The sequence below is a fragment of the Somniosus microcephalus genome, chromosome 11 (genome assembly GCF_052327205.1).
Source record: "Somniosus microcephalus isolate GS21.2 chromosome 11, FLI_Smic_1.0, whole genome shotgun sequence".
Lineage (NCBI taxonomy): Eukaryota > Metazoa > Chordata > Chondrichthyes > Squaliformes > Somniosidae > Somniosus > Somniosus microcephalus.
Genome location: NC_140997.1, coordinates 16098388 through 16125245, shown reverse-complemented (window position 1 = coordinate 16125245; position 26858 = coordinate 16098388).

Below are 26858 nucleotides of genomic sequence, written 5' to 3'. Positions count from 1 at the left end.
CATTTCTTGATATCACGCGGAGTGAATCGAATTGACTAAAGACTGGCTTCTGTGATAGTGGGGACCTCGGGAGTAGGCCGATATGGATCATCCACTTGGCACTTCTGGCTGAAGATGGTTGCAAACGCTTCAGCCTTGTCTTTTGCACTCATATGCTGGGCTCCACCATCATTGAGGATAGGGATATTCATGGAGCCTTCTCCTCCCGTTAGTTGTTTAATGGTCCACCACCATTCACGACTGGATGTGGCAGGACTGCAGAGCTTTGATCTGATCCGTTGATTGTGGGATTGCTTAGCCCTGTCTATAGCATGCTGCTTCTGCTTTTTAGCATGCATGTAGTCCTGTGTTACAGCTTCCCCAGGTTGGCACCTCATTTTTAGGTACGCCTGGTGCTGCTCCTGGCATGCTCTTCTACACTCCTCATTGAACCAGGGTTGGTCCCCTGGTTTGATGGTAATTGTAGAGTGAGGAATATGCCGAGGCATGAGGTTACAGGTTGTGGTGGAACACAATTCTGCTGCTGCTGATGGCTCACAGCGCCTCATGGATGCCCAGTTTTGAGCTGCTAGATCTGTTCTGAATCTATCCCATTTAGCACAGTGGTAGTGCCATGCAACATTACAACGGTGACTACACTTCAAAAGTAGTTCATTGGCTGTAAAGCACTTTGGGACGTCCGGTGGTCGTGAAAGGCGCTATATAAATGCAAGTCTGTCTTTCTGTGTTAAAAATGTTGGAGGTAGCTCCCCTAGTGGCTCAGAGAATAATTGCAATGCCTTGGTGGAGTACCGAGCCAGTCAGACCATGAAGGTGAGAGGTTCGATTCTTGGGCTCGGCTGACTTCACTGATCTAGAATTTCCCTCAGCACCAATTCTATACACGGGGGGGTTGGGGGGGGGAAGCGAGCAATGGATCCGACTCCTGATCAGTATTCATGCTTGAAATTGTAGTTGTCAAGTTGAGGGCAGGTTTGGGCTCAGCAGTGATGTTCCGTTTATGGTTGAATCGCCCGCTCACACAGCACATGGAACTGTGCTCCAGTACGAATAAAAATTGGGAGAGAAATGTTGGATGGAAGTACAATCTATTCATGTGCAACTTACTGGAACTGTTGCTGCCTCATGGAAAATGCACGATAAGAGAGGGAGCTCCAATACTTTACTGATCCATTGGGAACAGAATCAGAGGCGGACTTTGGAAAGGATAGTGTCTGAATTCAGGAGGGATGGGGAAGAGGCCAGACTCGAAAAGAACAGCAATGACCATGTATGAATATATATATATATATATAAATAAATAATGTCATTAATCTAGTCTGACTAAGATCAGCTTTTGAATATTTCTTGCTCCCCCATTGCACAACAAATGCTGGGAGATTCGAATAGGTTATCGACAGTGTCAGCTGTGGCTCAGTGGGCAGCACCCTCGCCTCTGAGTCAGAAGGTTGCGGGTTCAAGTCCCACTCCAGAGACTTCAGCACATAAAAAGGCTAGGCTGACACTCCCAGTGCAGTGCTGAGGGAGTGCTGCACTGTCGGAGGTGCTGTCTTTCGGACGAGACGTTAAACCGAGGCCCCGTCTGCCCTCTCGGGTGGACGTAAAAGATCCCAGGGCACTAATTCGAAGAAGAGCAGGGGAGTTATCCCTGGTGTCCTGGGGCCAATATTTATCCCTCAAATCAACTTAACAAAAACAGATTATCTGGTCATTATCACATTGTTGTTTGTGGGAGCTTGCTGTGCGTAAATTGGCTGCCGCGTTTCCCACATTACAACAGTGGCTCCACTTCAAAAGTACTTAGTTGGCTGTAAAGCGCTTTGAGACGTCCGGTGGTCGTGAAAGGCGCTATATAAATGCAAGTCTGTCTTTCTTTTTACTTGCGTGTTCAGCAGTACAGTGAGCTCACAGCATAAATGCATTTAAAGGGAAGCTAGAAAAGTACATGAGGGAGAAAGGAATAGAAGGATCTGCTGAGAGGGTGAGGTGGAGTCGGGCGGGAGGAGGCTCGGGTGGAGCATAAACACCGGCACGGACCAGTTGGGCCGAATGGCCTGTTTCTGTGCTGTGCGTTCCGTGTAATTCACCTTTTGGAATCGTGTGTTCACAGTTCCTTGAGAATTGAAGGGTGGCCGCAGTTTCTCAGTAACAGCCAGCCAACAGTGCCCTCCACTGGTGGAACCCTCTATCACATCTCAGGGCCACCTTGCCAACAGCTGACCCGGTCGGTCTTCCAGTCCTTACATTTTCACAAAGCTCTTCCAGAACCTGCCTGCTGTTTACACGGTCCTATCATTTGATATTTCCTGCCGGCTGTCTCATGTCAACCCTGTTTTTCCTAGCGTGAAATTGTGGGTTTAACAGGCAGTGACATGTGTGTCTTATATTAAAAAAAAAGGAGGGAACTGATGTGCAGCAGGCCCAGCTGCTGCTGCTCGTACGATCCCTCCATTTTCTTTCTGTACAATAAAGAAAAATCACCGTCCTTGATTCAGAAAGTGTCTTTAAACTGCACTAGAAATGCAAACATTTCGCGGTCACTTCATAGAAACATAGAAGATAGGAGCAGGAGTAGGCCATTCGGCCCCTCGAGCCTGCTCTGCCATTCAATGAGATCATGGCTGATCATCCAAACTCAGTACCCTGTCCCAGCTTTCTCCCCATATCCCTTGATCCCTTTAGCCTTAAGAAATATATCTAACTCCTTCTTGAATATATTTAATGAATTGGCCTCAGCTGTCTTCTGTGGTAGAGAATTCCACAGGTTCACCACTCTCTGGGTGAAGAAATTCCTCCTCATCTCAGTCCTTAATGGCTTACCCCTTATCCTTAGACTGTGACCCCTGGTTCTGGACTCCCCCGCCATCGGGAACATCCTTCCTGCATCTAGTCTGTCTAGTCCTGTTAGAATTTTATAAGTTTCAATGAGATCCCCTCTCATTCTTCTAAACTCCAGCGAGTATAAGCCCAATCGACCCAATCTCTCTTCATACGTCATTCCTGCCATCCCAGGCATCAGTCTAGTGAATCTTCGCTGCACTCCCTCCATGGCAAGAACATCCTTCCTCAGATCAAAGATCCCGACGTAATATTCGCAAGATAATTGCAGGTGACAACGATCACCTTAAGTTAACCGTACAGAGAGACCCTTACGGCCTGGCCATTGTTTCTTAAATGATTCCAGGGTTTTCACCCTGGATAAGTCTATTCCCAAGGTTGATCTCTCTTTATGTGAAGGATCTCCAGACATCTGCCCTATATTTACCTTTCACTACTTTTTGAACCTATTGCCCGGCTCTTTCAATTTAATTTACCTTATTCCATTTCCTGAACTATCTTGTAGACCTCCATAGGATCACCCGTCGCACACCTCCTCCTCTCCAGGTCGAAGAGCCCGAGTTTCCCCCAGGCATCACTGAACTGCACTTCAAACACCGCACAGTATCAGTTGAAGGAGCTCCCGAGAGTGGCTTTGATGTTCATGGACAATAGATTAATCTTCCAGTTGGGAGATGGTTTATGTACTGACTGACCAGCAATGGGCTCTGTAGGTATTTGTGTCTGTCTGTGTGTTGGGTCAGGCGAGCAGGAAGGAAAAGGAATTTTTCATTTTTCTAACATGCGTTTCACCAAGAACAAGAAATATAGAATCACACCGCACAGAAGGAGGCCATTCAGCCCATCGGGCCTGTGCCGGCTCTTTGAAAGAGCTATCCTATTAGTCCCACCCCCCAGCTCTTTCCTCAGCCCTGCAAATTTTTCCTTTTTAAGTAAAGATCCGATTCCCTTTTGAAAGTTATTATTGAATCTGCTTCCACCGCCCTTTCAAGCAGTGTATTCTAGATCACACCAACTCGCTGCGTAAAAAAAATGTTTCCTGATCTCCCCCCTGGCTTTTTGCCAATTATTTTAAATCTGTGTCCTCTGGTTACCGGCCCTCCTGCCAGTTTCTCCCTATCTACTCTGTCAAAACCCCTCATAAATACAACAGAAAGAGGAACAGAAATAATGACACTCTTCCTGGGCTGAAGATCGTGTCTGGGCCCAGGCTCCTTGCCCTTTGACTCGCTCCTCGTTCCATTTCTGACCCCTGGGGTGAAGGAAGGCGGGAGAGACAAGAGGCCGGAGTAGGAAGAAGGGAGAGTTTGGGAGGAGGGGGCAGGTTGTTGCCCTCCAGGAGGTTACAAAAAAGAGGAGGGGGGAGGAAGGGCGGGGGGAGGAGGGGCAAGGCCATGGAGGGATTCAAACAAGAGGACATTGGTCTGCTTAGCCTGACACCTCAATCACATCCTATATATTCCCTAACCCTTGGTTCTTACCAATCTGCGCTGCTATCTGGACTTAGATCAGTGGGATGTGTCACTACAGGGAGAGTCTGTGGACTCTATCAAGCAAGCGGAAACCCCTTATGTGGATTTCCCTGTAATTGCACACGGGGATTCTTAAGCATGGTGATAGGTTTGGCCATGTGACCAACAAAAAATTGGAAGATCCCATAGTACAGGTTCAACCCCAGCAGGAATTACCATGCTGTTGACGTATTTTCTCTGGGCCTTCAACCATGCCAGGATTTATCATCGGATAGATGACCAAAATAACTTTTAAAATGCTCCCCAATTTTTGTCGGGTTCTATTATATATATTGGGGGAGAAATTTAGTTGTTAGCACCAGCCATTAGCGCCTTAAGAGGGCGATAAGTGGGGCACGAAGCGGCTAGCGCCCGGGCGCGGCGAGACCTGCACCTCTCGCGAAATTGAGCGGACATTTAGCAGCGGTGCAAAACCGCATCGCCTGCTCAGCTGCGCGCGCAGATCCTTACGTCATTTCATGGTGCAACGCCCTTGGTGCGCCCTGAACCGGAACTTCAGTGGCGCCCCACTTCTTTCCGCCTGGCGCTCCCAGCGACTGGTTGAGTGGAACGGTTCCCAGTCGCTGTGGGGTTGGGGGGATGCTATTTAAAGGGGGCTCTTCCTGGCTTCTTAGTGGTAGCCATTTTGGACCACTCCTGTGTGAGAGAGAGACAAAGGGAGAGAGCTTTCTGCTTTGACTCAGCGCTCGCACAGGTACTTCTGGCTTCAGCCCAGAGCTTTGCAGTTGGATTGATTTTTCAGTGTCATAGCCTTGAGTGGCCACATATAATGGGGGCTGCAATGGGTGGAAACGTTGAGTTTCTCCATTGCATTGAGAGGGCTCAGAGACGTCGAGAGAGAGTGCCAATCATGGCCAGACGGAGGAGGGCCAACAGGCATCGGCACAGGAGGCCTTACCCTCCCAGGGTATACCGCCAGCACTTCTCCTACCTCAACATGTCTGAGGAGCAGTGCATTCGGAGGCTTCGATTCAGAAGGGAGGTGGTCACTGAGATCTGCCACCTGCTTCAGAGAGATCTGCAGCCTCAGCTGAGGAGCAGGACGTCTCTGTTGGTGGCAGTGAAGGTGACAGTGGCTCTCAACTTCTATGCCACCGGCTCCTTCCAATCCGCTACTGGGGACATTGCCAATGTCTTCCAGTTCGCGGTGCATTGCTGCATCCGCCAGGTCACGAATGCCCTCTTCAAAAGGAGACATCAGTACATTTCCTTCCCCATGACCCTGGACAAGCAGCAAGAGCGTGCAATGGGATTTGCAAGAATAGCGGGCTTCCCCATGGTCCAGGGCGCCATTGACTGCACGCATGTGGCTTTGCGGGCGCCTCTAGAGAATGCCGAGGATTACCGCAACCGGAAGGGGTACCATTCGCTGAACATGCAGTTGGTGTGTGACCACAGGCAGCTGATACTAGCTGTCAATGCCCGCTTTCCAGGCAGCAGCCACGACGCCTTCATCCTGCGCCAGACTTCTGTGGCAGACATTTTCGAAGCCCCGGCTCACCCAGGAGGCTGGTTTCTCGGGGACAAGGGCTATCCTTTGTGCACCTGGCTGATGACCCCGCTCCGTGCGCCCACCACCCCTGCTGAAGAGCGATACAATGACAGCCATCAAGCGACCAGGAACATCATTGAGCACACAATCGGCGTGCTAAAGCAACGGTTCCGCTGTCTGGGTTAGGTTGATTGGCCATGATAAAAATTGGCCCTTAGTGTTAGGGGGGATTAAATACGTGGGGTTACGGGGTAACGGGGATAGGGCTTGGGTGGGATGGCTGTCGGTGTAGGGACCGGGTGCTAGGGTTTGGATGATCAGCCATGATCTCGTTGAACGGCGGAGCAGGCTCGAGGGGCCGAATGGCCTACTCCTGCTCCTATCTTCTATGTTTATGTTTCTATGTCTGGACCATTCCGGGGGAGCCCTACAGTACTCGCCTGAGCAAGTCTCCCATTTCGTTGTAGTGTGCTGCATGCTGCACAACCTGGCTATCCTCAGGACTCAGCCACTGCCAGCAGACATTGGAGGACCACCAGAGGAGGAGGAGGAGGAGGAGCACCAAGATGGGAGGGAGGCACAAAGTGCAAGGGCCATCCGTCAGCGGCTTATTGCAAGTCGGTTCTAGGCCCCCTCTCAGGGAATGGCTTGTGCCATTGAAAGAACATGAATGGACCCGCTCCGGAAACCCTGAGCCGGTCAAGGCAACAAATAGTTCAAAGTGCAAACATGCACAATCTGAATAAAGACAATTATTTATTTAACAAACTCTGTGCCCTTCCCGCATGACAAACAAATACAGAGAACCCCCCAAAAAACAGTCAGACACATAACTGGCTCTCACAACCTGGAGACAATGAACAAAAGAGTTAAACAAAAATGACCATGATCCTCGGCCTTCGCAAAAAAGAAACACAACATTTTGCCACACCTCCTACTTTTTGGCCTGCGAGGGTGATCTGCCTCGCGTGCGAGATTGGCCCCTTCCCGCCCTGCAGCTCCTCCGCAATGGGACCCCAGTGGCTGCAGCAAGGCTGGGGGAAGGCTGCTGAGGGTCAGATAGCCCTTGGGGGACGGCCTGGACCAGCTCTGGGCCTGGAGGGCCCGGCTGCTGACTGCTCCAACTCTGCTTGGGTCGCAGCAGTCTGTCCTACGGGTGGTGGCAGCTGCAGTGGAGGAGTGACAGTGTTGGCAGCACGCTGCCAACCTGACAGAGCACAGGCACTCCCTGGTCGGACGAGACACTGGCACTCGCACGGGGCAGCACTGAAGCATGCGCAGCAATCTGCTGAAGCACAGACTGCTGGCCTGTTGCGGTGCGGCGAGGGCCCCGGCGAATCCTGGCCGAACCAGCGAGGGTGGCAGCAGTTAGTGCTCGCGTGGCCCTGATCTGTGTCTGCATCAGACCAGCCAGTGACTGCATGGCACGACTGAGCACTTGGCTGGAAGCCGCGTGTGCTGCACCGAAGTCCTGCAGACTCCTTGCCTGTGCTGCCCCGAATTCCTGTACACACCTTGCCAGTGACTCTATGGAGTCAGGCACCCTTGCCACTGCAGCCATGAGCTCAGTGTGCCTGCGCTCTGCCTGGGCGCCCATTTCACCAAGGAGCCGCACCTCCTCTGCGCTCATTGTAGCAGGACTGGAGGCCACACTCACCCTCCGGGGAGAAGGCCGCGAGCTTCCCTACCCCCCCACCCCCCCGCGCGTTGCTGCAGCCCGCTGGGCCCCGGAGCTTTACCCTCCTCAGACCCGTCCCCCCTGCTCCCCTCCAGGGAAGACGTGTCCCCATCATGGCCATGGGCTGCCTTGGCTGAGGGTGGCACTGATGTTCCGGCATCCTCTTCCTCCTCCTCGCCTTCCGATTCACTCACAGTGACAGCTTGAGGGCCCGCCTCCTCACCTGGCGAATCAGCATCTGAAAGCAGGGAGGTACAAGAGTTGCTTTAGTGTGAGGACAGGACGGCAGCGAGGGAGGCATGAGTGCTGCAATGCACTGCATTGGTTCGATAGTGGCAAAGGATGCTGGTGTGAGGCACAAGTGGAAAGAGAGAGGTCAAAAAGGTGATGACCTTACCATTGCTGTCCAGAACGGGGGTCAACATCTCCAGTAGCGATGGGGCCAATCAGCCGGCCTGCCATAATCCGTTCCACTCGCTGCTCCAGATCACTGAGGTCTTTAGGTTCAGGACGGCCCCCCCCGGTCCGTTGCTGCTGCCTCCTATTGTGGGCCAGCTTGCCCTGCAAGAGAGAGGACGGGCTCAGAGTACAGTGTGAAGCCCTGATCTTGCCTGCACTGCCTCCCATGGTGGACTAGCCCTGACAGTGTGAAGCCCTGATCGTGCCTGCACTGCCTCCCATGGTGGAATAGCCCTGACAATGTGAAGCCCTGATCTTGCCTGCACTGCCTCCCATTGTGGAATAGCCCTGACAGTGTGAAGCCCTGATCTTGCCTGCACTGCCTCCCATGGTGGAATAGCCCTGACAGTGTGAAGCCCTGATCTTGCCTGCACTGCCTCCCATGGTGGAATAGCCCTGACAGTGTGAAGCCCTGATCTTGCCTGCACTGCCTCCCATGGTCGAATAGCCCTGACAGTGTTAAGCCCTGATCTTGCCTGCACTGCCTCCCATGGTCGATTAGAAACATAGAAACATAGAAGATAGGAGCAGGAATAGGCCATTCGGCCCGTCGAGCCTGCTCCGCCATTCAATGAGATCATGGCTGATCATCCAAATTCAGTACCCTGTCCCTGCCTTCTCCCCATATCCCTTGATCCCTTTAGCCTTAAGAAATATATCCAACTCTTTTTTGAATATATTTAATGAACTGGCCTCCACCGCCCTCTGTGGCAGAGAATTCCACAGGTTCACCACTCTCTGGGTGAAGAAATTCCTTTCTCATTTCAGTCCTAAATGGCTTACCCCTTATCCTTAGACTATGACCCCTGGTTCTGGACTCCCCGGCCATCATAAACATCCTTCCTGCATCTCGTCTGTCCAGGCCTGACAGAATTTTATAGGTTTCGATGAGATCCCCTCTCAATCTTCTAAACTCCAGTGAGTATAAGCCCAATCGACACAATCTCTCCTCATACGTCATTCCTGCCATCCCAGGTATCAGCCTGGTGAATCTTTGCTGCACTCCTTCCATGGCAAGGACGTCCTTCCTCAGGTAAGGCGACCAAAACTGCACACAATACTCAAGGTGCGGTCTCACCAAGGCCCTGTACAACTGTAGCAAGACATCCTTGTTCATGTACTCGAACCCTCTTGCTACGAAGGCCAACATACCATTTGCCTTCTTAACCGCCTGCTGCACCTGCATGCTTACCTTCAGCGACTGGTGCACAAGAACACCCAGGTCTCTTTGCACTTCCCCTTCTCCCAATCTATTGCCATTCAAATAATAATCTGCCTTCCTGTTTTTGCCACCAAAGTGGATAACCTCACATTTATCCACATTATAGTGCATTTGCCATGTTTCTGCCCAATCACCCAATACTGTAAGATTAGCCCTTACAGTATGTAAAGTGGTGAATGTGCATGTGATTTTCATGAGAGTCCCATAGGTGTTGGATGAGGGCTGGGCATTGGGGCTTTCAGGACCCTTTGGCCATAAAGTGAGGTGCACATGCAGGGATGAAGAGGATACTGGAAAGGGTACTCACCCTGACAACCCGAGTGAGGTCATTGAAATTCTTCCTGCATTGCGTTGGTGTCCTAGGGACCATGCTGCTGGAGGTCACTCTGTGTGCCACCTCCCTCCAAACTTTTCTATATTCGCTGGGCAGCGGCCTCCTGCCACTGTCAGGAAAAAGGATAGGTCGCCTGCGCTCCACTGCGCCAACCAGAACCTTCAGGGCACCCTCACTGAAGCGCTGCGCTCACTCCCTGGCCTTCTCCATGGTCGTAGGCGTAACGATGTCGCAGCAGGTCTGTCCAGGCCTAGAATCAGGGCTCCAATGTGCAGGGCGTGGCTGCAAGCCAAATCGACCCTCCCCCTTTAAGAGGTAACCGGCACCAGCGTGTCTGCCTGCAATCGCTAACTCGCCGCACCTGTGCTGCGCCCGCCCTCGGTGGTAGCGCCTCGGCTCGCCGGCTTAGCGCCTTAGGATAGTCGAGCACTGCCTGCTTTAGCGCAGCAGCAACCTCTCGGGGTGATGCAACTCAATTTCGGTGAAGGTGGCGCTAAGTTGCGCCGGGCGCTAAATTTAGCGCACGCTCGACTGTAGCGCCCCAAACGTGGCGATACTGAATTTCTAGGCCATTGTCTTTTGCTGCAGCGCTCTGTTTATATTCGATAACTAGCCCTGTCTCACACTTAACAAATCCTTTCCCGGACTGTTCTTTTAGGTTTATTCCGCTCCTTGTAATTGAATCTCCTTGTACTTGTCTCTTTTCATAAGCTCGGCCGGGCCCTCCCGACTTCAATCAGCTGCAGATCGCGGAGAAAGATTATTTTAAAAAAAATATATGAAATGCATCAAAGGCGTGTTGAAAATGAGAAAAATATTCTGACAGCTGACGTGAGCGACAGCGCATTGTGACTGGGAGAGCTGTAGAGTGATTATTTTTGTATTTTACTTTAAGTTCAAACCTTGATGAAGTGTTCTCTCCACAGGCTGGGCTTTGGTCTCTCAAGTGGCAGCCATATTTGGCAGAGGCTGTAATGGAGTATTACCAAGCTGCTGATTTGCTATTTCCTTTCTGTCCATTTTCTCCTTCCCTCTCATGAAACTGCACCCTTCCACAAGCAACATTATTTGTGTTAGGCAAGGGTATTAAGGGTATCTCCTTATGTGGCTCGGTGTCAAATTTTGTTTGATAATTGCTCCTGTGAAGCACCTTGGGACGTTTTACTACGTTAAAGGCGTTAAATAAATGCGCTTGATGGCCAGCGTGGACACGATGGGCCGAAGGGCCTCTTTCTGTGCTGTATAACTCTATGACTCTAAATGCAAGTTGTTGTTGCGGAACCAAGGCGGGTAGATGGGGTTAAGCCATGATCTAATTGAATGACAGAACCTTCTCGAGGGGCTGAATGGCCTATTCCAATTCAATGAGAAAGTTCATCTGCTGCTGAAGCCTTCCTCCGTGCCTTTGTTACCTCCAGACTCGGCTATTCCAAGGCTCTCCTGGCCAGCCTCCCATCTTCTACCCTCCATAAACTTCAGGTCATCCAAAACTCTGCCGCCCGCGTCCTAACTCGCACCAAGTCCCCGTTCACCCATCACCCCTGTGCTCGCTGACCTACATTGGCTCCCAGTCCGGCAACGCCTCATATTTGAAATTCTCATCCTTGTTTTCAAACCTCTCCATGGCTCTCGCCACTTCTCTGTCTCAGCCCTCCGAGATCTCTGGGTTCCTCCAATTCAGGCCTCGTGCATCCCCGCTTTCCTTCGCCCCACCGTTGGCCGTCGTGCCTTTAGCCTTCTGGGCCCTGAGCTGTGGAATTCCCTCCCTAAACCTCTCCCCCCTCCCTAAACCTCTCCCCCCTCCCTAAACCTCTCCCCTCTCCCCTCCTTTAAGACACTCCTTAAAACCTACCACTTTGACCAAGTGTCCTAATATCTCCTCATGTGGCTCGGTGTCAAACTTTGTCTGATGACGCTCCTGCGAAACGCCTTGGGACGCTTTACTCCGTTAAAGGCGCTACATAAATGCGAGTTGTTGTTGATGAGGTGATCTGACAGCTGCCGTCAGTAGAACCAGTTATTATTTAGTGGTGTCCGACGAAGGAGATCGTGACGAGGGTTAGTCGGGTGACAAAACATAAACGCGGCTGTGCCTCAGGGATTTTTTTTTTGCAGCATCCTGATTTTAGTTTTTCTGGTTTGGCCAATCAGGAAGCAGAAGAACGACCCTTCAGACGCCGAAAAGCATAATGTGGGGGGAGAAAAGAAACTCATGCCGTGTTGGGGATTTGGAATGCTAGCCTTTAGACAACACTCAGACACACAGGACTAAAAAAAACCTTGGGGCAGTAATTCCTCCCCAAACGCGTGAGCACGGAAGGGGTACTCACGCGTCTGGCCGGAGGAAATGCCGGTTTTCAGCATGCACAGCGCATGCGCTGAAAACCGGCATTTCCTCTCCTCTAACCCAAGAGGTGAAGAGGCTAGCGCGTGCGCTGTAGGGGGCAGCGCGTGCGTCTTGGATTTCCTCTGTTTTGGGGGATTTGCGCATGTGTAAAGGCCTCCGGTCTTTACGCTTGTAAAAAGCACACGTAAGTATTTATTTTTACAGGTAAGTGGTGTTTTAGTGCAATTTAGAATTTTTTTTTCCACAGGTTTATTATTTTAAAGAATCTACAATAAGGTAAGTTTAGTTTTAGACCCTTTTTATTAAAAATTTATTTTTTTCAAAAAAGAAAATTGTTTAAATTATTTTTTTAAACTTATTTATACTTAATTTAATGATTGGGATGTTTTTTTAAATTTTATTTAAAGTTTAAGTAGTGTTTTGGGGTGCAGTACTTTTCATGAGTTTGACAGTTCTTACTCTCAAACTTATGAATGAAGTTTCCCCTCCCCTGATTGGCTGAACAGTGCTCACCTGATCCCAGCCGGCACATCGCACTAACTACGCCGCTGGGTCAGGTTAGCACAGCGCGCCGACATCAGAACCTGGCCACTGAAAGGAAATCCACTGCGGGCCAGGTTTCAGATGTCGGCGCGCAGGGTGAGTGCATATCGGGGGCTTGCATGCGCGGCAAGCCCCCGACACCAAGTTCTGGGCCCTTATTTAACAATAAACGGTCTACTGATAATAACGCTGTTTTTTTTTTGTTCGGGTGCAGGGGTGCTACCGAAAGCCCTTGGAAGGGCCGAAGGACAGTCTTACCCGGGTGCCTTATCCCAATAAACTACTGAAGAAATCTGGTGCAGAGCAACTGAATCCCTCGAGGTTAATCACTCATTGAGTTATACATTTTTTTCCAGCGGCTTAAGTACAATGTAATTAATGATCCTGTTCAGATTCAGGTCACCTTTTAAGTGTCGCAACTAATCCAGAGCAACATTCATCACCACTTAACCTTTTGAAGACTAGTAGCCTCTTGGTAATAAATATAATTCAAGGCCCCTGGTTTATATTAACTGAACAATTGAAGTTCAGTTCGTGTCGTGGCATTCTGGGGCCATTACCACTTTTTTGGGGGGAATCTCGTTCTGCAATTCCCTCCATTTTCCAGTGAAATCAATAAAAAGAAAAAGAAAGACTTACATTTCTATAGCGCCTTTCACGACCACCGGACGTCTTAAAGCGCTTTACAGCCAATGAAGTACTTATTCTGAAGTGTAGTCATTGTTGTAATGTAGGAAACGCGACAGCCAATTTGCGCACAGCAAGCTCCCACAAACAGCAATGTGATAATGACCAGATAATCTGTTTTAGTGATGTTGGTTGAGGGATAAATATTGGCCCAGGACACCGGGGAGAACTCCCCTGCTCTTCTTCGAAATAGTGCCGTGGGATCTTTTACGTCCACCTGAGAGAGCAGACGGGGCCTCGGTTTAATGTCTCATCCGAAAGATGGCACCTCCGACAGTGCAGCACTCCCTCAGCACTGGAGTGTCAGCCTAGATTTTTGTGCTCAAGTACCTGGAGTGGGACTTGAACCCACGACCTTCTGACTCAGAGGCGAGGGTGCTACCCACTGAGCCACAGCTGACACTTAGACCTTGGATATATTCTAATTTGGTTTCGGAATATATTGCACGTTATTTGCACAGTGCATTATAGAATCATAGAATAGTACAGCACAGAAGGAGGCCATTCAGCCCATCGAGTCTGTGCTGGCTCTTGCGAAGAGCCATCCAGTTAGTCCCACTCCCCCCTGCTCTTTCCCCACATCCCTGCAATTTTTCAAGCATTTATCCAATTCCTTTTTCAAAGCTACTATTGAATCTGTATCCACCACCCTATTAGTGTAACGGCTTCAGCGGCACTTCCCTCTGCTCGCCGCCTGAGGGCGGTTTTTGAGGCCTCGGTGCGCTGCTGCCGTGCCTTCTGGGCCCCTCTCCTCACCTGTTTCTCGAGTGATTGATCTCATCAGAGTAATTAGGCTAGTTAATAAAGTTGTTCGGTTTTGTCCCTGTTTTGTCTCGGTGCCTCTGGCCTCACCTGTGTGTTGTTAAAGTATTTGTCTCCTGTCTCATTTGAATAATTATGTCACGTGACCACTTTGGCCTGTATTTAAGCTTCCTGTTTCCTGTCCTCTTTGCTCAGTCCTGGGTTTGCCTGCCTGCAAGTAACAGCTCTTGCTGTGTCTCTGGCGTTCTCGAGTCTGAACTGAATCTCCTTTCGAGTGTTACCATGTCTCTCTGTTTTCAAGTCTCAACTGAATCTCCTTTCGAGTTCTACCCGGTCTCGAGTCCTTGGATAGGTTTCCTGCGCTTGGGTCCACTACCGAAACCCTAGCAAAATGGCCCCGTGAATGCACGGCCCCGTGACAATTAGGCAGTGCATCCAAATCCTAACCACTCATTGCGTAAAAAAAGGTTTTTCCTCATGTCGCCTCTGGTTCTTTTGCCAATCACCTTAAATCTGTGCCCTCTGGTTATCGATCCTTCCAACATTAGAAAATGTTTGGGGGAGAAATTCGGTATCGCCTTGTTTGGGGCGCAATTATCGGCCAGGCGCAAAGTTTAGCGCCTGGCGCTAATTATCACCTCCGACTGCAAACTTGGCTTCTATTGCCCCTGGAGGTGATTGGAGCGCTAAATCAGGCGCTACACACCTCTCTTAAGGTGCAAAGGCCGAGGAGCGAGGTGCTACCTCAGAGCGCTGGCAAAGCTCATGTGATGTCAGTCAGCAATGGAACACAGACACACTGGTGCCGGCCAGTTCTTAAAGGGGAGGGTCGATCTTGCTCTCCATCCACACCCTGCTCATTGCAGCCTTCAGTCTAGGCCTGGAGAGACCTGTACATCAAATCTGCTGGAAAGAACAATGGAGAGGCCCAGGGAAAGAGCTCAGAGTGCAGTCCCCACAGTCTCTTCTAAATCGATACAAGGAAGGGCAAATCAAAATGAACCTGCAAAGTGCTGCTCAGTGCCCAAAACTCCTTCACACAGCGTTGAATCTCTCCAGAAGTCTCTCTCTCACTCAGAATGTGTGGTGAAAAAATGTCGCCGAGAAAATGTCAGGAAGCGGTCGCCTTTAAATAGCGCCACCCCAGTCCCTTCCCGACTGCAAAACGCTCCCCTCAACCTGTCGTTGCTAGCGGCAGGCGGTAAGGCAGGGGGCGCCACTCAATATCCGGTCCGGGGCGCTGCACACTCGACTGACGTCACGCTCTGCGGGTGCAGGAGAACGTGGCGGTAGTGTTTAGCGCCGCCGCAAAATGTCTGGTCAATTTCGCGAGCTGCGCAGACATCGCCGCGCCCATTGGCGCCCTCTTAAGGCGCAAACGGGAGGCACAAAGCAACCGAATTTTTCTCCTTTCTCTTTATTTACTCTAACTAAACCCTTCATGATTTTAAACACCGCTAGCAAACCTCTTCTTGGCCGTCTCTGCTCTCAGGAGAACAACCCCAGCTTCTCCAGTCTCTCCACCTTATTTTCTTGTTTTATTTCCTCCCTCCTCTCCTTGTGCAGCACTGCAGGGCTTTGGATTATTGAGTACCCTAAACTGTAGGGTCGGAGCAAATTAAACTTTCGAACAAATGCCTTTCCTAATCAAGCTCCTACATCCTACCCAGGGTACTTGCGCTTTGTGCCACCTGCTTTAGGTCTAAACCGAAGACAGCAGAATGGCCGGAATCGGTGGAGGATTTATTTTAATCGAGCTCGGTGGCCGGGAATCCCATGGGATCGGGCCCAATATTGCTCGACAGTGACTTCAATGGGCTGTAAAGCCCGCGTCGCACCCGATCCCCCCCCCCAGATTCCCGATGGGCGGGTCAGGTTAAAGTTACCCCAGGCGTGTCATTGTCCCTGAGGTAATGTTGGAAAATGAAGTACAAATCTCTGGAGAAGCCAGGTCCTCGGCCAAAAGGCTGATGCGGCCTGTCGTCTCTTCCCCCAATGAATAAAATGGGATTGTATCCATCTCTTTACGTGGACATTAAATTGTGTTACAAACGTATCTTGGCTCGTACATATCTTGGTTGGCTGTTCCAGAAGCAGGAAGTAACGTAATGGGTTTAGCTGTGAGGAAGAGAAGGCAGTGAAGGCAGAATTCACAGCTGGCAGGCCATCACGGCACACCAGCGTGCTATGCCAGGGAGTTTTATAGTACGGGGGACGGAACACGGCAATGTGCTGTTCCCTCCCCTGGTGTGAGGAGGAGCTGCGGAATAGGGAGGGGAGCGAAAGTGAATGGCGAGTCACTCTGGGCTCCTCCAGCTCAGCCTCCCACAGGCTGACTCAACAGTGGAATTGGCAGGAGCTGGGCAACAGGTTGCCTGGTCACCCATGTGTCATAGCAATGAAAATAAAACTGATATTACTTGGACCGGGAGCCAACCAAGTTGACGGTGGACATGAGATAAGAGGCTGCTATCTGTGGCTGGAATTCTAGCAGCAAGGGCAAGGAACTTTTCTCTTTTAGTGAGGGGGGCGAGGCAGCTTCTTGTTAAGCTATCTTTGCTCTTTCTTGGGTCTCTTGGCACCAACCCCCAGCTGGGCGAGCTCCCTCAGGAATGCTACTAAAAGCTATGACCAGAGATACACGAGAGGGGGGGTGGGGGGGGGGTCCAAGGTATCGCACTCCTCAATTTTTTCCTACCACCCTATGGGGGTAGCACCTGACCTGTTGGTTTGATTTTAAAAAATCTGTATTCAAAGTCATGAAAACTACAGAGTAAGAAATCACTGAAGTGATCATCTAGTGTTCTAGATCCGTAGGATAGAATATATTGTTTGTCAATAATAGTCTCTCCCGCCTCCCCCTCCACGATCAGCTGATATCAGTATACACCCTCCCCCACCTTGGTCATGTAGCATTGACCGGGGATTTCCTCCGAGCCCCTCCTGCTCCATCTCACCAGGGTTTCCATTGCACTTCTGGCAATGTTATGTGGACAGGGCGGGAACAGCTCATCATAGAATACACACACACACGCACGCTCACACACACACACAGACACACACACACAGACACGCTCACACACACACACACTCACACACAGACACGCTCACACACAAACGCACACATACACACACACTCTCACACACACAGACACACGCTCACACACGCACTCACACACACAGACACACACACACACACAGACACAAACACACACTCACAAACATACACACACTCACACACAGACACACACACACGTTCAGGCACGCTCACACATACGCTCACTCACACGCTCACAGACACGCTCACACACACACACGCTCACACACAGACACGCTCACATGCACACGCGCTCACACACACACGCAGACACACACACACACACACACACAGACACTCACACACACTGACACACACACACATGCGTGCAGACACACACACTCACACATGCTCACACACACGCTCACACACACACATGCTCACAGACACGCTCACCCATAGACACGCGCGCACACAAACACGCGCGCAGACACACGCACACACACATGCTCACACACACACACACGCTCACACACACACGCTCACACACAGACGCACACACACACATGCTCACACACACATACGCTCACACGCACACACTCACGCACACAGATGTACGCACACCTCAGTTACATTAATCCCAGGCACACCCATTATTCTCTAGGCTACTGGTTGATGCTGTGACAGGACGATCAGTGACTTTAAAATAACCCTGTAAATATTTACTTAAAATTCACATGCCTCAGTGACCCACCATCTGATAGTTTTGAATACATTTTATTAAAATAAGACACTGGCAACAAAATGCTTGGGTGAGAACAAGGTTATAATCACACAAAAGTAAGATTTGCATAGATTCCCAGTGAGTTACATTTGGTGAATTTTGTACTTTGTGTGAAATTTTATGAGACCTTTTATTATTTGTGCCCCTGCTGTATGTATTGATTACATCCACTGTGCCAAAATATATTGGTGGAAAACTATTGGATCTAACTTAATTTCACAGAGTTCATAAATGTTGTTAGCTAAAGTATTTTTAATTAAAGGCATCTCTGAGACTCTTAACCTTGGCACTTAACAGCAGTAGGACCTATTTTAAAAGCAACTCTGCAAATTTATATAGAAGAAAGACAGAACTCGCATTTCTGTAGCACCTTTCACGACCTCAGGACGTCCCAAAGTACCTGAAAGAAAAAAAAATGCAGGGCTACGGGGAGAGGGCAGGGGAGTGGGACTAATTGAAGTGGCCCGATGGGCTGAATGGCCTCCTTCTGTGCTGTAACGATTCTATGATTCTAAGTGCTTTACAGCCAATTAAGTACTTTTTGAAGTGTAGTCACTGTTGTAATGTAGGAAACGCGGCAGCCAATTTGTGCACAGCAAGCTCCCACAAACAGTGATAATGATCAGATCATCTGTTTCAGTGATGTTGATTGAGGGATAAATATTGGCCAGGACACCGGGGAGAACTCTACTGCTCTTCTTCGAAATAATGTCACGGGATCTTTTACGTCCACCTGAGAGGGCAGACGGGGCCTCGGTTTAACGTCTCATCTGAAAGACGGCACCTCCGACAGTGCAGCACTCCCTCGGTACTGCACTGGAGTGTCAGCCTAGTTACCTGCTCAAGCCTGTGGAGTGGGATATGTATTTCTAATTGTGCATATTTAGATTATTTGCACACTTCATTGTAGTTACGATCTGCAGGGACAGTCCTGTTACTTCGAGCTTGTACCTAGCTATGTTGGGGAAGAGAGATGGTCCTCACAATTAATTCTTAAATGCATACGTTTCCAGTTCCATCCGTGTTGCTAGCCCCTTCTGTACATCGCCCAAGTTGGCATTCAGTGTCAGTGTGCCGGTCGACCGTGTGTGGCATCATAATGAACACCCAACATCCACACACACAGCAGCAGTCACTCGATAGTGCACAGGGGCGATGACCCTGGCTTGATTTCCTTCTTTCCGACCCCCAAGGCCGCAGGGATTGTGGCCAATTGTAGCATCAGCTAACTCAGCCCAGGCCCCGAGAAAAGCCCAGGATCTTCCTGATCGGTTTAGCTCAACACCGACCTGGGCGATGCATCAATTTTCTTTTTAAGTAAAGACATTTTGTAGCAAACCATCTTTAAAAAAATACACACAGACTAGTGGATTTACCGTCGTATTGCTGAGGGATAATCTGAAGCCCACCTGATCTGTCCCTTTAAGGCCATTGCTCACCAGATGTAACTGCTTGTAAATTTCTGGTGCCAGATCATCAGCTGTGGCTCAGTGGGCAGCACTCTCGCCTGTGAGCCAGAAAGGTGTGGGTTCAGGTCCAACTCCAGAGACTTGAGCACACAATCCAGGCTGACACTTCCAGTGCAGTGCTGAGGGAGTGCTGCACTGCCGGAGGTGCCGTCTTTCAGATGAGACCTTTAACCGAGGCCCCGTCTGCCTCCTCAGCTGGATGTAAAAAGATCCCATGGCACTATTTCAAAGAAGAGTGGGGAGTCCTGGCCAACATTTATCCCTCAACCACCATCACTAAAAAGACAGATCTACTGGTCATCATCATGTTGAGGAAGGATGTTCTTGCCATGGAGGGAGTGCAGCGAAGATTCACCAGGCTAATACCTGGGATGGCAGGAATGACGTACGAGGAGAGATTGGGTCGATTGGGCTTGTACTCACTGGAGTTCAGAAGATTGAGAGGGGATCTCATCGAAACCTATAAAATTCTGTCAGGCCTGGACAGACTAGATGCAGGAAGGATGTTCCCGATGGCCGGGGAGTCCAGAACTAGGGGTCATAGTCTAAGGATAAGGGGTAAGCCATTTAAGACTGAGATGAGGAGGAATTTCTTCACCCAGAGAGTGGTGAACCTGTGGAATTCTCTACCACAGAAGGCAGTGGAGGCCAATTCATTAAATATATTCAAGAAGGAGTTGGATATATTTCTTAAGGCTAAAGGGATCAAGGGATATGGGGAGAAGGCAGGAATGGGGTACTGAGTTTGGATGATCAGCCATGATCTCGTTGAATGGCGGAGCAGGCTCGAGGGGGCGAGTGCCCTACTCCTGCTCCTATCTTCTATGTTTCTATGTTGCTGTTTGTGGGAGCTTGCTGTGCGCAAATTGGCTGCCGCATTTCCTACAATGCAGCAGTGGCTACACTTCAAAAAGTACTTCATTGGTTGTAAAGCGCTTTGGGACGCCCTGAGGTTGTGAAAGGCGCTATAGAAATGCAAGTTATTTCTTCTTCTAAAAAAACACTTAGTCCTAAGTATGAAGGAATTTTTTTTTTAAACGGAGATTCCATCAGCCATCATTTATTTTAATGGACACATCCCTTTCACATTTACAGGCAGCCACTTTGAGACCGGCTATAACACATGGCAAGCACTGCAGTACGCCCAAGAGGAAACTAAAAATTGCTATCATTTTGTTTGAATAACGTTAAGGCGCACATTAAATTATTAAAGCCTCTTTAAATGGAAGAGCAAATAATAGGATTTCAGCGACCTCTATTACCCAGGGTTCATCTGGGCAAAGGTCAAGCTGCAGTTTTTTTGGGGGGGGGCGGGGGCTGCTTGATTTCCAAGCTGTAACTCATTAATTCTTTTAAGGTCTCCACTGGCCAGGAAGTTGATCCCGAACCGCAGGCTGACTGTGTTTCCCAGCAGGGGTGGCTGTGTGGTTTGGAGATGGCACTCTCGACTGAGGATGTGGAGAGGACGTGTAGGGGTTGTACTGTGCAACTGAAGGCTCTTCTGCACGTTTCCGAGTGGTTTTTGCGACATGCTTGACTGGAACACAAGTCAGGATTTTAAAGCTGTGATTACCATGTGCGGACCTCGGTTACATCATCGTGCACATCTCATTCAGAAAATAGCACCCTGGGAATTGATAGATCTCATTCTTAAACTGGCCTCGTCCGTTAACTCTTCAAATATCAAATTTGATCACTTGTGGGGAAGTTACAAACTAGGCTGAGGCGTGACCTGATAAAGGTCATTAAGATTATGAAAGGGTTTGATAGGGTAGACATGGAGAAGGACATAAGTAGGAGTAGGCCATAAGCCCCTCGAGCCTGCTCCGCCATTCAATAAGATCATGGCTGATACTCAATCTCAACTCCACTTTCCTACACTATCCCCATATCCCTTGATTCCCTTGGTCCAAAAATCTATCATAAGGACATAAGAAATAGGAGCAGCAGTAGGCCATTCGGCCCTTCGAGCCTGCTCCGCCATTCAATGAGATCATGGCTGATCTTCTGCCTCAATTCCATTCACCGGCCCTATCGCCATATCCCTTGATGCCTTTACTAGTCAGAAATCTATCGACTTCTGTTTTGAATATACCCAATGACTGAGCCTTCACAGCCCTCTGGGGTAGAGAATTCCAAAGATTCACCACCCTCTGTGTGAAGAAATTTCTTCTCATCTCAGTCCTGAATGGCCTACCCTTTATCCTGAGGCTGTGGCCTCTGGTTCTAGACTCCCCGGCCAAGGGAAACATTCTCCCAGCATCCACCCTATCAAGCCCTGTAATAATGTTGTATGCTTCAATGAGATCCCCTCTCATTCTTCTTAATTCCAGAGAATACAGGCCTAGTTTACTCAATCTCTTCTCATACAACAGTTCCGCCATCCCAGGAATCAATCTCGTGAACCTTCGTTGCACTCCCTCTATGTCAAGTATATCCTTCCTTAGGTAAGGAGACCAAAATTGTGCACAGTACTCCAGGTGTGGTCTCACCAAGGCCCTATATAATTGGAGTAAGATTTCTTTACTCCTATACTCAAATACTCTTGTAATGAAGGCCAGAATACCATTTGCCTTCCTAATGGCTTGCTGTACCTGCACATTCACTTTCAGTGACTCATGTACAAGGACACCCAGGTCCCTTTGAGCATCTGCATTCCCCAATCTTTCACCATTTAGGAGATACTCTGCCTATCTGTTTTTTCTACCAAAGTGGATAACTTCACATTTATCCACATTATATTCCATCTGCCATGTTCTTGGCCACTCACTGAGCCTGTCGAGATCCCATCGCTCTCAGCCTTGAATATACTCAGTGACCGAGCATCCACAGACCTCTGGAGTAGAGAATTCCAAAGATTCACAACCCTCTGAGTGAAGAACTTTCCCCTCATCTCAGTCCCAAATGGCCGACCCCTTATCTTATGACCCCCTCGTTCTAAACTCTTCAAAAGAAGATGTTTCCACTTATGGGTGAGTCCAAAACTAGGGGTCATAAACATAAGATAGTCACTAATAAATCCAATCGGGAATTCAGGCGAAACTTCTTTATTCAGAGAGTGGTGAGAATGTGGAACTCACTACCACAGGGAGTAGTTGAGGTGTATTTAAGGGGAAGCTGGGTAAGGGAGAAAGGAATAGAACGATATGTCGATAGGCTGAGCTGAAGTCATAGAGTGGGAGGAGGCTCGTGTGGAGCATAAATACCAGCATAGACCAGTTGGGCCGAATGACCTGTATCTGTGCTGCAGATACTATGTGGACAGATTATCGGCTTCACTTTATATGAGCCATCATCTCCACAACGGAAAAGATAAGCCTTGCATTTATATAGTGCCTTATCATGCGTCTCAGAAACATCTCAAATGCACATCCCATCTGATGAATTACTGTGAAGTGCAGCGACGGTTGTTACGTAAATGCCTGCCATTTTGCACACACAGCAAGATCCCACAGACAGCGGTGAGATGCACGACCAGTTGGTCTGTTTTTGTTGGTGCTGGCTGAGGGAGGAATGTTGGCCGGGACACCAGAAGAACCTGTTGCTGCTCTTGGAATAGTGCTGTGGGATGTTTAACGCCCTCCAGAAGAGGCAGACAGGGCCTTGGTACAACGTCAAGTCCCAACAACGCAGCACTCGTTCGGTCCTGGATTGGAACATAAGAACATAAGAAATAGGAGCAGGAGTAGGCCAATCGGCCCCTCGAGCCTGCTCCACCATTCAATAAGATCAGGGCTGATCTGATCCTAACCTCAAATCTTCTATCACTCTGCATCCACCCGAACCCATGTGATCTCCCGGGAGAGGCGAAAAACCAGATAAAGACCCAATGGCCAATTTGGGAGAAAAAAATCTGGGAAATTCCTCTCCGACCCATCTAGGCGATCGAAATTCTTCCAGGAGATCACTGTCCCTATATTTTCTACAGTACTTACCTTCTGTAAAGGCGATCTCCACCCCAGCCAGGAACAGGAATAAAACCATCTCCTGAAATCTAACACAGAATTAGAACACAGTAGGAGCAGAACCAGGCTACACGGCCCCTGGGCCCACTCCACTACCCACAGGGCCATGACCATTCCGAACCCAGACTCATGTCCAATTTCCTGCCCGCTCCCCATAACCCTTAATTCCCTTTACTTCTAGGAAACTATCTATTTCTGTTTTAAATTTATTTAATGATGTAGCTTCCACAGAACGTTAGCTTAGATTGCACATTCATGTTCTGGTTTGGTGTGAGTGGGAGTGTTGGGATTGAATTCTGTGGAGCTCGCTACCACAAGGAGTAGTTGAGGTGAATTTGCATAGATGCATTTAAGGGGCAGCTAGTTAATTGCATCAGGGAGAAAGGAATAGAAGGATATGCTCATAGGGTGAGATGAAGTAAAGAAAGAAAGACTTGCATTTATATAGCACCTTTCACGACCATCGGACGTCTCAAAGCGCTTTACAGCCAATGAAGTACTTTTTTGAAGTGCAGTCACTGTTGTAATGTAGGAAACGCGGCAGGCAATTTGCGCACAGCAAGCTCCCACAAACAGCAATGTGATAATGACCAGATTATCTGTTATGTTGGTTGAGGGATAAATATTGGCCAGGACACCGGGGATAACTCCCCTGCTCTTCTTCGAAATAGTGGCCATGGGATCTTTTACGTCCACCTGAGAGAGCAGACGGGGCCTCGGTTTAACGTCTCATCCGAAAGACGGCACCTCCGACAGTGCAGCACTCCCTCAGCACTGCACTGGGAGTGTCAACCTGGATTTAAGTAGGGTGGGAGGAGGCTCCTGTGGAGCATAAACACCGGCCGAGAGGAGTTGGGCCGAATGGCCTGTTTCAGTGCTGTAAACACTATGGGCTAAAAACTCAGTTAGGGGCGCCAAGCTTGCCTGGGCGCCGGAATTACCGCTGCGCGCGGAGCCACTTGCGCCATCGGGATATTCAGTTTCAGCGCCCCAAATGGAAGCCGGCCGCTAAACAAGGCTTTAGGCACCCCGCTTGGGGCGCTGAAACTGAATTTCGGCGCGCAAAGTGCCGCAGCGCCACCCGCTGCAGCACGGCAGGCTGCGGTACTGCAGGCCTTCCTCCCACTGTTAAGGGGGAGGTGCCTGCAACAGCGTGATTCCCGCTCGCGAGTGCCGGCAAATGAGCCCGGCACCAAGGAGAAGTGCCGGGCTCTCGGGAAACAGCCGGCAGTGCCGCGGGGGGGGGGGGTGGTGTAGGAGGCCGGGGACGGAGGTGCGGGCAGGCGGCCACCGAAAAACCGGCCGGCTGCACCTCCACCTTAACTCGCCCCACTACCGCCACAGGTAGGCCCTGTGTACCGGTCACTATTTGCGGCCGGCGCGGAAGAGGCGGCCGCGACCTAATATGGCGCTCGGGGCGGTAGCGGGGCGCTGCGCACACCGATGACGTCATCGGTGGCGGCGCAGCGCTACAGGCTAACGCCGCCATTAGCGCCCTGCTAAATATCGCGGTGGTTGTGGCCAGTGGTGCTAAAGCCTTTGAGTGGCCTCTTTGGGCGCAAACTGGTGGCGCAAGCAACTGAATTTCTAGGCCTATGTAACTCAGGGCAGGAGTGCTACCAACTGAATCAAGCTAACATCCACGGTATCTTTTCACCACCTAGTCCTGAAGTGCCTGCACCCGTGGTGCTCTGCTGAGGGGAACAGAGTTTGGTTGTCCTATTCCCAACGCCACCCTTGACCCGGAATAATGGAAGGTGCGCACAAACGCCAGGGGGCACTACCTTCTTTGAATCTCCTCTCACTCCCCGCGGAGGAAGCACCACATCGCTGCCCCATATCTCCCGCAGGTGGTCCAGCCACGACAATGACCTCGCACTCCGGTGAGACCAAGGCCTAACCACTCTGGCCTAACAGGGCCACCTGGCAGTGTTAGTTTAGAAAATTATAACGGCTGAAATATAACAAGAACTATTACAAAACAAGGCAGCCGGCTTCCTCGATGAGGCTCTTGAGTGATGCACCTTCTGGCCTGTTTTCTGGTATCTAAATAACGCTGCCGCTGCTCTCTTGGGGGGAGAAATTGAGTATAGCCCCGTTTGGGGCGCCAGCCTCGCCAGGGTGCTAAAAGTAGCGCCCTGGAAACATTCGCGCCCCCGCACCGGAAATTGAGTGGTTGCGCCCCAAGAGGGAGGCAGGGCGCTACTGGAGGCGCCCGCATCCCTCTTGGGGCGCTGCGAGTGAATATTGTGGTGCAACGTGCCGCGGTATTGCAGGCCTTCCTCCCCTTCTTAAAGGGGAGGGGCCTTGTGCAGCGCGACCTGGGGCCCAGCTGGGCCCTCGGGGATCGGGAGTGCAGGCAAAAGAGCCCGGCACCCAAGAGAAGTGCCGGGCTCTTGGAGCGCAGCCGGCACTCCGCGCGGGGTGGGAGGGGGTGGTTCTGAAGGCCGGGGACGGAAGCGCAGGCAGGTGCTGGCAGGCGGCCAACAACAAAAATGGCCGCCCCGCACCGCGCCTTTAATTTGCGCCTCCCCGGCCGCAGGTAGGCCTCCCTGAACCCGTCGGACATAGCGTCCGGCGGTAAATCAGGGGGCGCTGCCAAATATCGCGGCCGGGGCGTCAGCGGGGCGCTGCGCACACCGATGACGTCATCAGCAGCGGCGCAGCGCTAACGGTTAGCGGCACCACTAACCTCCCGCTGAATTTGGCGGGAGGCGTGGGCAGTGCTGCGCCCAGGCGCCAGTTGGCTTGCGACCCACTTAGCGCCCTCTTAAGGCGCTAACGGGTGGCGCAACCTACTGAATTTCTCCCCCTTGGTGCCTGTTTATAAGAACAATAAAAATCAGTAGCAGGAGTAGGCCATATGGCCCCTGGAGCCGGCTCTGCCATTCAATAAGATCATGGCTGATCTTCTACTTCAACTCCACTATCCCGCCCTATCCCCATATCCCTTGATTCCCTTAGTCTCCAAAAATTCCTGTATATAATATATTTTCATTCCATTCCCAATGGTGTAGCCAGCAAGGGAGGGAGGGGGGTTTGCAGTCATGACCCTCGCTCCCTCCTCCAATCACTCTGAGGTTGCCCAATTTTGTCTGTCAAAGCTGACCCCAAATAATTGACCCACTTGGCTTTTAAATTCCCGATGGCGACTGTGTTGAGGTTTTGAGTCTGGAGTGAATAACGACACAACATTGGAGGAGGGACGCCAAGATGGCCGTGCTGTGGCAAGCTGTTCAAATCTGGACTTCAAAACCTTTCCCCCGGTACCAATCCTTCGACCTTAGCATCTCCCCGTTCAATCCCGGAGGTGAGTTTAAAGGCAAATGGCAGTACATGTGGCGAGGTATTGACACCACGATTTATGGTTGATATTTCCAACAAGGAAATGAATGTGTGAAGGGGTCTCACCTTTTTTTATATGCAAGAGGCTTGCAATTTTGTGCATGGGGCCTAGGGTTATTGCATTCTCAGATGCAGGCCACTCACTGGCTTCGACATGTGTATTTGGCCCCTAGGTTTGATTAGGGATTTTTCATAGTTAAGATGATGAAATATTTATATGAATCTGCGCAATGGGGAGACCTTTCTGAGCTCTCATTACTGGTGAGGAGTCTCGACTGCCGGCCGGATATATCATGGAATCACACAGCACAGAAGGAGGCCAATCGGCCCATCGGCTCTTTGCCGGTTCTTTGAAAGAGCTATT